Here is a 13,698-nt window from a genome sequence, read left to right as displayed (position 1 = left end):
GAAACGGTTAAGAAAGATTGAACAACATACCTGCCTCATTTTGGCTGAAAACTACAAAATACTCCTGGGAGAAATTAAAGAAGACCTAAATAGGTTGCTCATGCTCAGAGGAGGGTGGTCCACATACTTTGTCATGTGCTTGGTGGCTCAGTTGCTCTGAGAGCATTGAGTAGAAGGGCCAAGCTCTATGCCTTATATTCCCAGATGAGCGATGTGGAAGCTGGTGGTGTCACCGTCTTTCCTGATCTGGGGGCTGCACTTTGGCCTACGAAGGGCACAGCTGTATTCTGGTACAGCCTCCTGCGGAGTGGGGAAGGTGACCACCGAACAAGACATGCTGCCTGCCCCGTGCTTGTGGGCTGCAAGTGGGTCTCCAATAAGTGGTTCCATGAACGAGGACAGGAGTTCTTGAGGCCGTGTGGATCAACAGAAGTTGACTGACATCCTTTTCTGCCCTTCACCTCCCTGGCCCCACAGCCCATGTTGTCTTCAAGTTCCACATGACAGACCCCCCTCTACGTTCCAGCCCTTGTCAGGCAGTTGTTTGGAGGCGTGAATGTTTGTCTGGAGCAGAAAAGGTCCTGGGGAAGGTCCTGGGTGACCTGGGTCCCAGCCTCACCTGTCAGCTTTCTCTGGCCACGAGGGTAGGGTTGAAGCAGAGTCAGGTGTTCTAGCACCTAGTAAGGTGCTTTTGTACCTCAGATGCTTTAGGTGTGAGATGTTTCAGTGAACCAAAGTTCTGATACCTTGTTTACATGCTTGTTTTTATGAATTTCTATTGATGTGGCTTTAACCAAAAAATAAAATGTCCCTGCCAGAAGCCTTAAAAAAAAAAAGAAGACCTAAATAAGTGGAGAGTAGTTCCGTACTCATGGCACAGAAAGTGCAATACTGTTAAGCTGTCCGTCCTTCCCAAACTGATCTAGAGATTCACACACGCTCAACTAAACACCCTGCAACCTTCATTTCCTAAAATTTATGTGGAAATGCAGAGGACTTAAGAAAATTTAAGAAAAAGTAAAAAAAAAAAAATTAGAGGAATCATACTACCTGATTTCAGGTTTACTGCATAAAATAACAGAGGCGGGGACTGTCGTGCTGGCATCCGTACACAAACGCCACAGGGGCAGGATGTGTACGTGGTTACACAGACACCCACACCGAAGGTTAACTGATCTTCAACAAATTTGCCAAGTAATTAGAAGGCGGAGAGGGTAAACTTTTCAGCAAACGGGGCTGAATATCTACCTGTTTATCGACACACTAACATTTGTTTAAGATGTAAAGGAAATGTGTATATATAATATATACTTTTTCTTTCTTTCTTTCTTTACTTATTTAGACCTCCATATAAACGTGAAAAGTATAAAACTTCTTAAGAAAGCATTGGAGATAATTCTTGAGACCGTGGGAGTCACAAGCTTTCTTAAGGACACAGAAAAGACTAATCATGAAAGAAAAAAAATAGATAAATTTGAGTTCATAAAAACTAACAAAAATTTCTTTTCAAAGCACATGTAAAGAAAATAAAATGGCAAGCCACAGACAGAAGAAAGTATTTGCAAAACATATCTGATAAAGGAGGTGTATCGACAATGTACGAAGATGTATGGCCCTCCGGATGATCACACTAAGTGAAGTCAAAGGCAAATATCATATGACATCACTTAATGTGGCATCTAAAACAGTGACACAAGTCAACTTATTTATGGAGCAGAAAGAGACGCACAGACAGAGAAAACAAATTTCTGATTACCAAAGTGGGGAAGGGAGGGAAGGATAAATTAGGAGTCTGGGATTAACAGGTACTTCTATATACGAAATAGATAAACAAGAATGACCTACTCTACAGCCCAGGGGACTATATTCAGTATCTTGTAATAACCTATAATGGACAAGAACCTGGATATACATGTATACGAAACTGAAAAACCTTGCTGTACACCTAAAACTAATACAACATTGTAAATCAACTATACTTCAAAAAAAAAAGAAAAAAAATAGTGACAACGATAGACAGAAAAAAGATGAATATTAGATTTAATAATAATAATATTCATTGCTTAAATATTCAGTTATACTTAAAACATTTTTAAAATATATAAGGAAATCTTAAAACAATAAAATGAAGACAAAATCTCCAATAAATGACGGACAAAACTTTGAAATACACTTCATCAAAAAAGATATGCAAATGGACAAAAAGCACAGGAAAAAAACGCTGACATCAATACTTATTTAGGGAAGGGAAAATTAAAACCACAGCGAGATGCCTTTACTCACTCTTTAGAATGCCTGCCATTACGAGGACTGACAACATCACATGCTGACAAGGTGTGAAATAAACTTTCATGCCTTGCTGTGGGGATGAAGTATGTACAGCGCTTTGGAAAGGAGTTTGGCAGGTTTTTTAATATAAAGGTAAATACACACATATCACCCAGCAATCCTACTTCTCAGTATTTACACAAGATAAATGAAATCTATGTCCACACAAAGCCTTGTACACAAATGCCCATAGAAGCATTTTTGTATCAGCCCCAACCTGGAAAGGATCTAAGTGTCCACCTATTGGAGAGTGGACCAGACCAACCACGAATATCCACGTGGTGGCAACACACTTCAGAACAGAAGGCACAGCTAGTCACACGGGTGAACCTCAATGCTGGTATCTGAGTCAAAAAGGAACAGACACAAACACTCCATACTGAATTATTCCAATTACACACAGTTCTGGAAAAGGCAAAGCTGCAGTGACGAGAAGCAGACCAGTGGTTGCCTAGGGATGGGGTTGGGGGGGCGGACTGACTGCGGGGTGCGGAGGGACCATTGTGGGAGGGGAGGTGTCCTGCACCGTAATTGTGCCTCGTCAAAGCTCACTGAACTGCACACTTAAAACTGGTGAGTTTTATGGTATGTAAATCATGCCGCAGAGTGATTAAAAATGATAAGCAAAAAAACCACCTCCAATACCCCCAAAACAAAAAACAAACCACCCTGCCAACTAAAACCTGGGGAGCAGGGCATCCTAACCTCCCAAGGGGTAAGAGAGCAGGTGGTGGCCAGGAGTCCTTGCCCGCAGTTGGTGGTGCTTCCTCTCCGGTCCAGGGCACATGCATCACACTTCTCCCTGGGCCAGAGCTTAAGAAAGTGACACGTCAGCTGCCCGGGGTCCACTCCTGCTCCCCGGGTTTGACTGGTCCAGGGACCTGGCCACTCCACCTGGAATCCCTGGAATCTCATCAGGGACCACAGCTCTGCTTTCTCCTGTCGCATTCTTTGCATCCATGAACCCCACCCCCACCCCCGTTCTGTGCCCAAGGCCGCCCTCCTTAGGGGCAGCAGATGGGGCTGGGAGCTCGGGAGGACCATGGAGAACAGGACCTCTCCCCTCTCCACACCCGTCCTCCACGTCAGTGACGTTTCTCACGTCTGCTTCCTGTCCTGCTTCCGGAGCCGGGCCGGGCTCACTGCTGAGCTTCCTTCCTGGGCAGGGTGCTCCCCTGTTACTGATCAGATGTGTTCTCTCTGCCCGTCCATCAGAAAACCAGTTCTTGATGTGTTCAGACCCTAAACTGGAGATGCATCCGGTAGCTGGGCTGGGGGGGAAGGCCCGCCCCTGCGCTGTCCCTTGCTGGTTCCGTGTTAATAGCCCCATGATAGTCGGGTTTGAGGGCGCTGTCCGTCTGCAGGACCCCGGCTGGCCAGGGCGCCGTGGGGGAGTGTGCGGAGCCGGTCCTGGCTGGCCCTACCCCCAGGGCAGCTGTGCCGAGAGCTAATGTACTGCCAGCTGCAGTGACCCCACTCCTGGCTCCGCACCCCTCGGGGGTCTCTGCGTATCTCAAGGGAGGCTGTGACCTCCTCCAAACAAAAAATTCAGGTCGCGGTACCCTGGGCGTCTGTGTCCTTAGGGAAGAGAGGACGTGAATGTGGCTTGGCTGAGCACTGAGCAGCCCCGGGGTGTGTGGGGGGGACACGAGGACAGGATGTCACAGCAGCAGGTCCTGGATGTGGTGCTTGTCACCAAGGCCAGACCCCATGTGTGGAAGTCAAGCCCTGGCTCTGATCCCAGTGGGGTTCTCCTCGGTGCCACTGGCCGCACGACATCACTGTCCACCCCGTTCCTCAGGGTCATCGTCCATCCCCTCCGCTGCTCCCGCCCCTGGGCTAATCCACCTGCAAGTGCTCTCAGCTGTGTGGTTAAAACAGGCCCCGCCTCTGACCTGTTCCTGCCTCTTCCCACCGCGCTTTCCTGTGGGACCTGGACCTGCACGCTGGCCCTGGGGAACTGGAAAGACCTCTTAGGGAGATGGAATCCAGGCCGCTCAGCCCCCGGCCCGCGCTCCATCCCACTCCCGGCGGGGCCCCCAGCTCTGCCACGCGGCTCCTCCTCCTAGTCCTCTAGTGCCCGCGCCCACCACAGCCTGATCTGCTCTGCTGCTCCCAGCAATGCCCCAACATCCCGCATCCCCACCTCTCTCCTCCCTCCATCCTCCTGCTCAGGAGTGCCCGGGCCCCTCCCACCCGCCGCGCCCACGGCTTCCCTGATCATGCTTCTGATGCGCTCCGTCCGAGGTCTGCCTTACATCTGACACCCCCCTGCTTGTTTCCAGGTTACTGTCTCCGCTCTGGACGGGGGGCTGGGCTCCGCGAGGTCGGGGCTCTGCTTCTCCCCCTCAGTAGCAGATTCTCAAGTTCCTGGTCGCCATGCATCAAAATGAAGTCGCTTTTTCCCTATTTTTCAGGTTTTTTTGGAAGGCACGTGGAGGGGTTTGTCCGCAGCTGTAATCTCCCCATGTCCTGTGGTCGCACGTCGGGGGCGTGTGAGGCTGGCGTGTTGGCTGCGCGGGAGGTTGGTTGCAGTAGACTTATTTGTGCACTAAATTACGGTATTTATCTAAACTTTGGTTTCTGCTCGGCAGACCTGCTGCTTCTCTGAAATGCTGTCCCTCCCTCCGCGGTGCTCTGGGCGGGGTGGGCCGTGACGGCAGGAGGAGGGGGCCCAACTGGGTTTCCTTCCGAGGAGTCTTAGATGGAGGCTCGTGGGGTCTTTCGATGCGGACAGAGCCCCCTCCCTGCTGGAGCCGGCCGGGTGGTACCGACTAGGACGGGAAGGGCTGGGGGTGCTCTGGGCTTCACAGACACACATGGCCGTGTTTCCAGTCCCTGCGGTGGGCCCAGTGCCCTGGGGTCGTCAAGTGATGGATTCAGCTGCCTTGAGGCCCTGGAGACAACCTCCAAGGATGCAGACCCCCCGGAAGAGGACGAGGTGGGGGGACTCGGCCACCACCAGCCCCCATCACGCCATCTGTCGGGGCGGAAGTCCCCCAGCGTGCTTGGGTGTGCCTGCTCGCTCACGGCCGTGCCCAGGAAACACTGCATCCAAGTTCTAGGGGCCACCCCTACCAGGCAAAAGACATTTTATGACGTGTAAGGTTTACCTTCCAGAATGAAATTTGGCCAAAACGCTTTCTCTATGCAATTTGTGTCCAAAAGGCTCCCTTTCCTGCAGGTGACCAGGTCCTCTGGGCAGTGGGGGCCTCGCCCGGGGCCTGTGTGAGGAGCCTTGTGACCTGGGGACACGGGGGCAGCCTGGGAGGTTGGAACATCGCACATTGCTGTGTTGCAAACAATGATGTAAAGGCACGAAACTTGTGAACAGGGACGTTTGAATAAACGGGCTTTCCCATTTGAACGTTTTTGGCATTGATGAGGGACAGTAGGATGTCACATCCACAACCTGCAGAGAGAGCCCCTGCTTCTGCCTCCAGAGCTCAAACCCTCTGAACCCCCCTCCCTGTCGTGTGTGTGCAGTCCAGCCTGGGCCCCTGGTGACATACCTACTGAGAGTTTTTCAGGATGGTTCCCAAGTGCAGAGGAGCGCAGTAGGGCTGAGAGGGGCAGGGGTCCCTGCAGAGCCCTCAGGGTCGGAAGGAAGAGGACACATGGTGACAGCCACCAACAAGGTGCCCGGGGGCAGGGGACCTGAGGGATGCGGCCATGATGCAGAGCCACGGGCTGGGCCCGCGGCCAGTGCAGGGTCCCCGTCTCCCTGAGCAGCGGGGTATGTGCTGGTGACAGAGACCGGGAACTGCCCCCTGACGCCCAGATGACAGGCAGCTCGTGTCCAGGGAGAGGGACGAGCCTGGTTCTGTTCTGTCGGAAGCCTGAGGCCAGTGAGGAGTAAACGGAAAGGAAAAAGCTCACTTTGGCAAGATTCAGTTATCACTGAGGACATGAAGCCTCGAGAGCTAGAGTACGTTTGGGGAGAGAGACACACAATTACATTTTACACGCTCTCCCCCCGGGGCCGTGAGATGTTGCAACCATTGTGTTTTATCTCAAGTTACCCAGCTCTGATTCCCGTGCCCTCCCCCCACCTCAGCCCCCCGAGAGTGGCTGATTTAAGAGATGCTTCCGGCAGCTCTGTTCTGCGTGGTGACTGAGAGACATTGGTGCTTCCTGCACGAAATTCTCACTTTCTAGTATATGCATTGGCCAGACTGTGATAGGGCTTGACTTCTGGAAGAGACAGTCCACACTCTCCCTCCTCCAGCGGGTACAGGGCCCAGGCAGTTGACACCTGGACTGTGCGGCTTGAGCTCCCAAGCCTGTTCTTCCTAATCAAAAACTGGGCTGTTGAGTATCAGTATTGCTGTGACCCGGAGCTGCCAGACCCTCCCAAATGCATGAGATGTGAGTTTGATTGAACAGCTGAGCCTAGCAGGGGGGGATGGCGTTTATGTCCTCCTAAGATGCAAGGCTGTGACTCTGAAGAACATGGCATCGGCCAACTGAGAGCGAGGAAGGGGAAAAGCCGCAGCGTTTCTCAGCAGAGAAGCCTGTGTTCTCCCCTGGCGGGGCCTCGGCTACTTCATGAACTGTCAAGACGTGAATATTTGTTGAGTTCCTCCTGGACACAGTAGGACTGTGTGTGTGCGCGTGTGTGTGTGCGCTTGGGTGCACACGCACGACCACATGTGTTGTTTCCAAATTACCATGTGGGAAAACTATCTGCGTAGTGAGAGCTTACCTTTCCCCAGGCAGAGCAGTGTAGCAAGACGACTGTGCATCCGTTTGGGGGCCGTGGGGCTGACCAAGAACGCCCGGGGGTGGCATCGGTCAGGGGAGAGATTTAGACTGACGAGGCTGATACAGAAGAGCCTGCGTGGGGCGCCCCCTTCAGCTTCCTCCCCGGTAGATGGGGGCCTCTAAGGGGACGCGTGTGGCATGGGGGGCAGGGTGTCCCCAGGTGGTGGCCCCTCAAGGTCTGTCCTCCTCCTCCTCCTCCGGGAAGCCCCCCTTCTCCTCTTGCTCCTGTCAGGTGTCTCTGTCTCCCGGAGGATGGTACACAGGGCCTCCTGCGGGAGGCTTAGGTTTGGGGTTAACAGGTGGGTGGGTCCCATCCCTGCAGAATCTCCCCCCACGGACTGTAGGGTGCAGAGTGCCGGGGAGTGGGGGGCCCCCAGGAGACAGTGCCCAGGCGTGGGCTGACGTGGATGTGAGTGTGAGGTTGTGGCGGGTGGGAGAGCTGCAGGCAGACTTTTGGGTGTGTGTAGGGGGTGGGGAGCAGACAAAATCATGTGTCTGAGTGAGAAAGGGTGTGGGCTTGTGTGGGGTTGTTGGAGAGAGTGTCTGGGTCCCGTCAGGGTCTTGGTCAGCCTCCTCCAAATTGCAGGTCTGTCCAGGAGGAGGTGGGCCCGTTTACAGAGGGTGAACGAGCTTGGGCCGTTCCCAGCAGCTATCTCTGGGCGATGGTACCACCGACACAAGGAGGTTTCAAAATGAGGGTGAAGGAGGCGTGAGGGGCGTCGGGGACACGAGTCAAGACCCTCTCCAGGGCTGGGCCCAGGAGCCCCCCGAACCTCCGTAAGAATATAGTGAGCGACTCAGCGCCTTTCCTGTGATAACTCACAAAGCTTGCCTTTGCCGTGATGGACTCGGGCCTCGACCCCCCGTGCAGTGTCACCCCCTGTTTCATTAACGCGGTGCCGCAGACAGTGACAGGGTCACGTGCAACATCAGATCCAACATGAGGAAAACATGACCTCCTTTCAAGGCGACAGGAGAAATTAACAAGAGAAGAACGGGCGACGTCCGGCTCCGCGGCCTCCCCCAGACGACCTCACGTGGGTTCAGGGGCTCGACATGTGTGGGGTCCTTTTCTGCACGAGGCACGAGCAGGGGGTCTGTCAGGTGGACATCAGGGAGCTTGTGGGCAGAGGCAGGGCCGTGAGGGCACACAGGGCGGCCGGAGCCCCCGTCTCGGTGATGCAGGTCACAGGCCAGCGGTGGACGCCAGGAGCGAGCGGAGACAGAGCTGGTTTCCCAGAGGACGGGAAGCAGAAAATGAGCAGGATGCCCTGGCAAGGGTGACTCCACCTGCGGCTCTGCAGCCTTCTCAGTGGAAAGCGTGTTCTTCACCCGCTGAGAACACTCCTGTCCCTCTGCGGGCGGAGCCGGTGTGTCTGCTGAAGCACCCGCGGCGGCAGTTGAAGAGGAGTGTTAGAGACTTACACTCAGCTAAAAACAACTCCATGCTTGTTTTGCTTTTGTGAAATATGCTTGCTGTGCCGAGAAAAACAGAAAAACAGGATGACCTAACAATTCAGTGTACCTTTAAGATGTTTTGCTGAAAAATGGAATGTTCTACACCTGCTCTTGTAAGTTTCTGTTTGGAAACTTCCATGCTCTGTAAACATGTGCACTATAAAAGTAAAGCTCACCTGAGTTCGGGGCCCAGAACTTTGCAGCGTTAGCTCGTCTGGGGCCGCCAGCTTAATAAACCTGAGTTCTCCAGCCCTCCGAGTGTGGTGCTTGGTTTCTCGATGGACCGATTTCTGCAACACAGTGACCGGCAGCCTCAGGTCGCCTAGAGCGCTCGGGCGCAGCTCCCCCTGACCTCAGCTCTGGGCTCCTGCAGTGCCTGGGGGTCCTGCAGCTCTGGGTGACAGGTCTTTTTTTCTGAATAGATTTTTTCCAGTCTTATTGAGCTGTGATTGACACAGCGCTGTATAAGCGTAAGGTGTACAGCATAATGGCCTGACTTACCTACCTCATGGAATGGTGACCACAGTAGGTTTAGTGACCATCACCACTTCATACAGATGCAACATTCCAGAAATAGAAAAAGAGTACTTTTCCTTGTGATGCGAACGTGTGGGGTTTGCTGCCCTGACGGCGCTCATTTGTAACGTACAGCAGTGTTAACCATGCTGCACATCACAACACTGGTACTTGTTTGTCTTGTAACTGCAAGTTTGTACCTTTTCGATCACCTTCATCTAATCTACCCTGCCTCTGGCAGCCACAACGCTGATCTCTTTTTCTATGAGTTTATTTGTGTTTGAAGAATAATTGACCTACCACACTGTGTTAGTTCCTGATAGACAATGCAGTGATTCAATATTTCTATATATTTCAAAATCATCACCGTGATAAGTCTAGTTACCATCTGTCACCACGCAAAGATATTAACGCAGTTATGGACTATGTTCTCCACACTGGACATTTCATACCTGTGACTCATTTATTTTGTTACTAGAAGTTTGTACCTCTTAATCTCTTCACCTGTGTCTTTCCTCACCCACCGCCTGGCAACCAGCTGTTTATTCTCTGTATCTATGACTCTGATTCTGTTTTGTTGTGTTTTTTCATTTGTTTTGCTTTTTAGATTCCTCATACAAGCAGTATCATACAGGATTTGTCTTTCTCTCTCTGACCTATTTCACTTAGCATAATACCCTCTAGGTCCACCCATGTTGCCACAAATGGCAACATTTCATTCTTTTTATGGCTGAGTGGTATTCCATTTGTATATATACACCACATTTTTATCCATTCATTTATTGATGGACACTTAGGTTGCTTCCATACCTTGACTTTTGTAAATAATGCTGCAATGAACATGGGGTGAATGTATCTTTTCGAATTAGAGTTTTTGTTTTCTTTGGATAAATGGCCGAGTGGAATTGCTGGATTGTATGGTGGTTCTATTTTTAATTTTTATGAGGAATCTTTATACTGTTTTCTGTACTGGTTGTACCAATTTACATTTCCACCAACAGTGTAGGAGGTTTCCTTTTTCTCCACATCCTCACCAACACTTGTAATCGGTTGTCTTTTCCATAATAGCCAGCCCTCTGGGTGGGAGGTGATATCTCATTGTGGTTTTGATTTGCATTTCCCTGATGATTAGCGATGCTGAGCATATTTTCACGTACCTGTGGCCATCTACATGCCTTCTTTGGAAAAATGTCTCTTCAGATCCTCTGTCCATTTCTTAATTGGGTTGTTTGGGTTTTTTTGATGTTGAGTTGTATGAATTCTTTGTACATTTTTTGTAAATTCTTTGTATATTTGTATCTGCTTCCTACCAGCTTTATACATGATTGATCTACTGCCTTTACTGTGTATTTCCCTTTACCAATGAGATTTTTCCTTTTGTACTTTTTATGTTTCTAGCTGTAGCCTTTTCTATTCTGCTTAGAGAAGTCCCTTCCACTTTTCTTTAAAGCTGGGTTGGTGGTGCGAAACTCTTTTAGCTCCTGCTGGTTTGCAAAACTTTTGATTTCTCCATCAAATCTGAATGATAGCCTTGTTGGGTAGATTTTCTGGGTTGTAGGTTTTCCCTTTCATTACTTAGCCATTGGTGCCGCTCCCTTCTGCCCTGCAGAGTTTCTGCTGCAGGGTCAGCTGGTAGCCTTACGGGAGTTCCCTCATAAGTAACTATCTGCTTTTCTTTTGCTGCTTTTAGTATTCTCTCTTTTTCTTTAATTTTTGCCACGTTGATTACAGTGTGTCTTGGTGTGGTCCTCTTTGGGTTGATCCTGTTTGGGACTCTCCGTGATTCCTGTTTCCTTTCCCAGGTTAGGGAAGTTTTCAGCTATTATGTCTTCAAATATGTTCTCTGCCCCTCTCTTTCTCCTCCTTCTGAAGCCCCTGTAATGGAGATGTTAGTATACTTTATGCTGTCTAAGAGTCTCTTGAACTATCCTCATTGTAAAAAATTCTTTTCTCTTTTGTTCTGTTCTGCTGGACTGAGTTCCCCTGCTCTGTATTCCAGTCGGCTGAGTTGTTCCTCTCTGCCGCCGCGTCTACCGTCTCAGTTACTATGTTCTTCAGCTCTGGTTGGTTATTCTTTATGTTTTCTCACTTTTTGTTAAAAACGTCTAACCTCTCACTCTGCTCATCCATTCTTCTGAGTTCTTTAAGCAGCTTTACAATCATTACCTTGAACTCTTTATCAGGTAGGTTGCCTGTCTCCACTCCATTTAATTCTTCTTCTGGGGTTTTATCTTGTTCCTTTGTTTGGAACCTATTTCTCTGTCACCTCATTTTGCCTCATCCGCTGTTTTTATTTGTGTGTATTTGATCTGTTGGTTGTGTTCCCCAGTCTTGGAGGAGTGGTCTTATGTAGGAAACGGCCTGTGGGGCCCAGCAGCACACTCCCCTCTGGTCAGCAGAGCCACTGCTCTAGGGGTGCCCTCTGTCTGGGCCTGTGAGTCTTTTTGTTGCGGTGAGCTGACTGCTGTGGGCAGTCTGGCGGGCGTGGCTGGCCCCCAGTCCAGTGAGTTGCCAGGCCCTGCCCTGTGTATAGGCCGCTGGCCGCTGGTGGGTGGGGCCGTGTTCTCTTTCTCTCCGCCTGATTGCAGCTCAGAGAGCACTGTGAACACCCTGGTCACCTTTCCACAGTGTGTTGTTCCGTCAGAGAGAGTTTGCATCCGAAAGTTAGTTGTGCCTCCGATGAGAAGGAGTCTTTTTCTGTTAAAACTGGTTTTACTTAAATAGAAATGCATCAATTACTAAAGGAACTTAAAACATAATCTGGAAAAAACAGCCAACAAATAAAAAACCCGAAACAACCTACGCGGGGTTGGTGTGCGTGGTGATCGTACCTTCTGGGTGATGGGAAGCGATCAGAACAACCTCCCTGAGGCTACACGGTGTGGGGCACATAACGTAAATTTCCAGGCAGCAGAAACCGTGTCTTTCCTGTTCACACTGGTCCCCGCCTGGCACGGATCAGGACCTCAAATATGTGAGTCATGGGAGGAACCAGGAGGTTAAAAGCAGAGGGCTTCCCTGCCAGCTCCACTGGGCCCAGGTCCCTCTTACAGGCACAAGTTTCTTACAGACACAAGTTTTCTCTTGTTTGCTGCTTTTCCCAGAAAAGCCAGTTAAAGCAGCGGGCACCGTTGTGGTAACTGAAGTACCCGCAGCCTCCACGGGATTTTGCACTTGGAGGCGAAAAGCACGCTTCACCACCAGGAGCCACGGGCCCTTTTCCACTGCGATAGGAGGCACTTGGTTGACATGAAAGGTTTGGTTGGGATTCAGATGTAGTTATTCATCAACAATCTTTTGTTTTTTCTTATTAATACAGTATTTATTTGTCTTCCGTCTGTCCAGCCCTGAGCCGAACACTTTCCCCAGGCTGCCTGGGGAGGTACAGGAAAAGGAAAATACAGAGCAGACGAGACACCGGAGAAAGAGCTATGGGAGATGGAAACGGCTCCTTCACGTGGCGAAGAGAATGAGAAAGGCCACCATCAGGCAAAGGAGCCCCATGGCCTCCGAGAGGGCAGACCCCAGGACGGCGTGGGAGAAGGGCTGTTGCTTCAGAGAAGGGTTCCTGGTGTAACCAGTGATGACGCTCCCAAAAGCAGTCCCAATTTCAGCCCCAGAGCCAGCCACCCCTCCTGCAGCAGCCCCAGCTCCAAGAAATGTGGCCGCTGTGTCAACACGCCTTGAAATGGCCCTGGTTTGGAAGCTGCAGCTGGGAATGCGTGAGATGGTCAGGGGACGTGGGGCAGCCAAGCCGCTGTGGCCCTCCTCTGTCAGGGTCTCCGGTCGTCTCAGCACCACTGCACACAGTGATCAGCTCCATAGTGGAGAGGTTCTCCTGATCAGGGAGGGGGTGGAGATGAACTTGGTGCAGCTGTGCATTTTCAGTGGATGGGGACGAAGAGCTGTGGCAGGAGAGCTGCTCCCACTGCAGAGAAGACCTCGTCGGCAGTCTTTAAGAACATGTTAAGAAATTTGCAACTCGTCCTCTCACGTCAAAGATCCACACACAAAAAATGATGCTTAAAAAAAATTGTGAAATGGCCTTATTATTGAAAATAAAGCTGTGCCTTTTTGCTCAACGTTGAGAAAAATTCTCTCATTTTACAAAGTTGGTGAAATGGTGCTGTGGTTTCCCAGGGCCCCGGGATCATAGATCTCTTATAATCATGTAATATTGATGAGACCATCTGGGATGAATGAAGAACTGATGGGAAGAAGGAAACTTCTGTGTAAGCAAGAAATAAAGTCCAGGAGATTCAATCATCGTGGCGAAAAGGAAGGTGAACTCACAGGGCTGTTATGGAGCCGTGATGAGAGTGTCAGCATGATTGGTTTCCTTTTGTGACTTGGAGAGCTGACATATGGAGGAGGAGGATGTCTGGGGCCCTCGGCCGGAGAAGGAGCTTTCCTGGGAGAGTGGAAGGCACTTCAAACAATGAGACAAATGAATGTTTCCATCTGGGAAATGCTTTCCTGAACAGAAAATAAATGATACCCGAGACCAGCGAAGCAGGTGAAGTGCCCCAGCCGGCCCCAAGCTCCTCAGGCCTCCTGCACCATCCACCCCACCCGCGCACCATGGCCTCCCTGTGTCCAGGACCACTGGGAAGGGCTCCCTGCATGAGAGGA

The 13,698-nt window shown here is 50.7% G+C and overlaps 1 pseudogene; it reads right to left on the bottom strand.

Moving 5' to 3' along the window:
• Nucleotides 1-12,519: 12,519 nt before the first annotated feature.
• Nucleotides 12,520-12,987, bottom strand: LOC130853390 (ATP synthase F(0) complex subunit C2, mitochondrial-like; annotated as a pseudogene).
• Nucleotides 12,988-13,698: the final 711 nt, after the last annotated feature.

This window comes from Hippopotamus amphibius, chromosome 5 (genome assembly GCF_030028045.1).
Source record: "Hippopotamus amphibius kiboko isolate mHipAmp2 chromosome 5, mHipAmp2.hap2, whole genome shotgun sequence".
Taxonomy (NCBI): Eukaryota; Metazoa; Chordata; class Mammalia; order Artiodactyla; family Hippopotamidae; genus Hippopotamus; species Hippopotamus amphibius.
The sequence above is the reverse complement of the archived record's forward strand: the minus strand, read 5'-3'. Positions and strand labels throughout refer to the sequence as shown.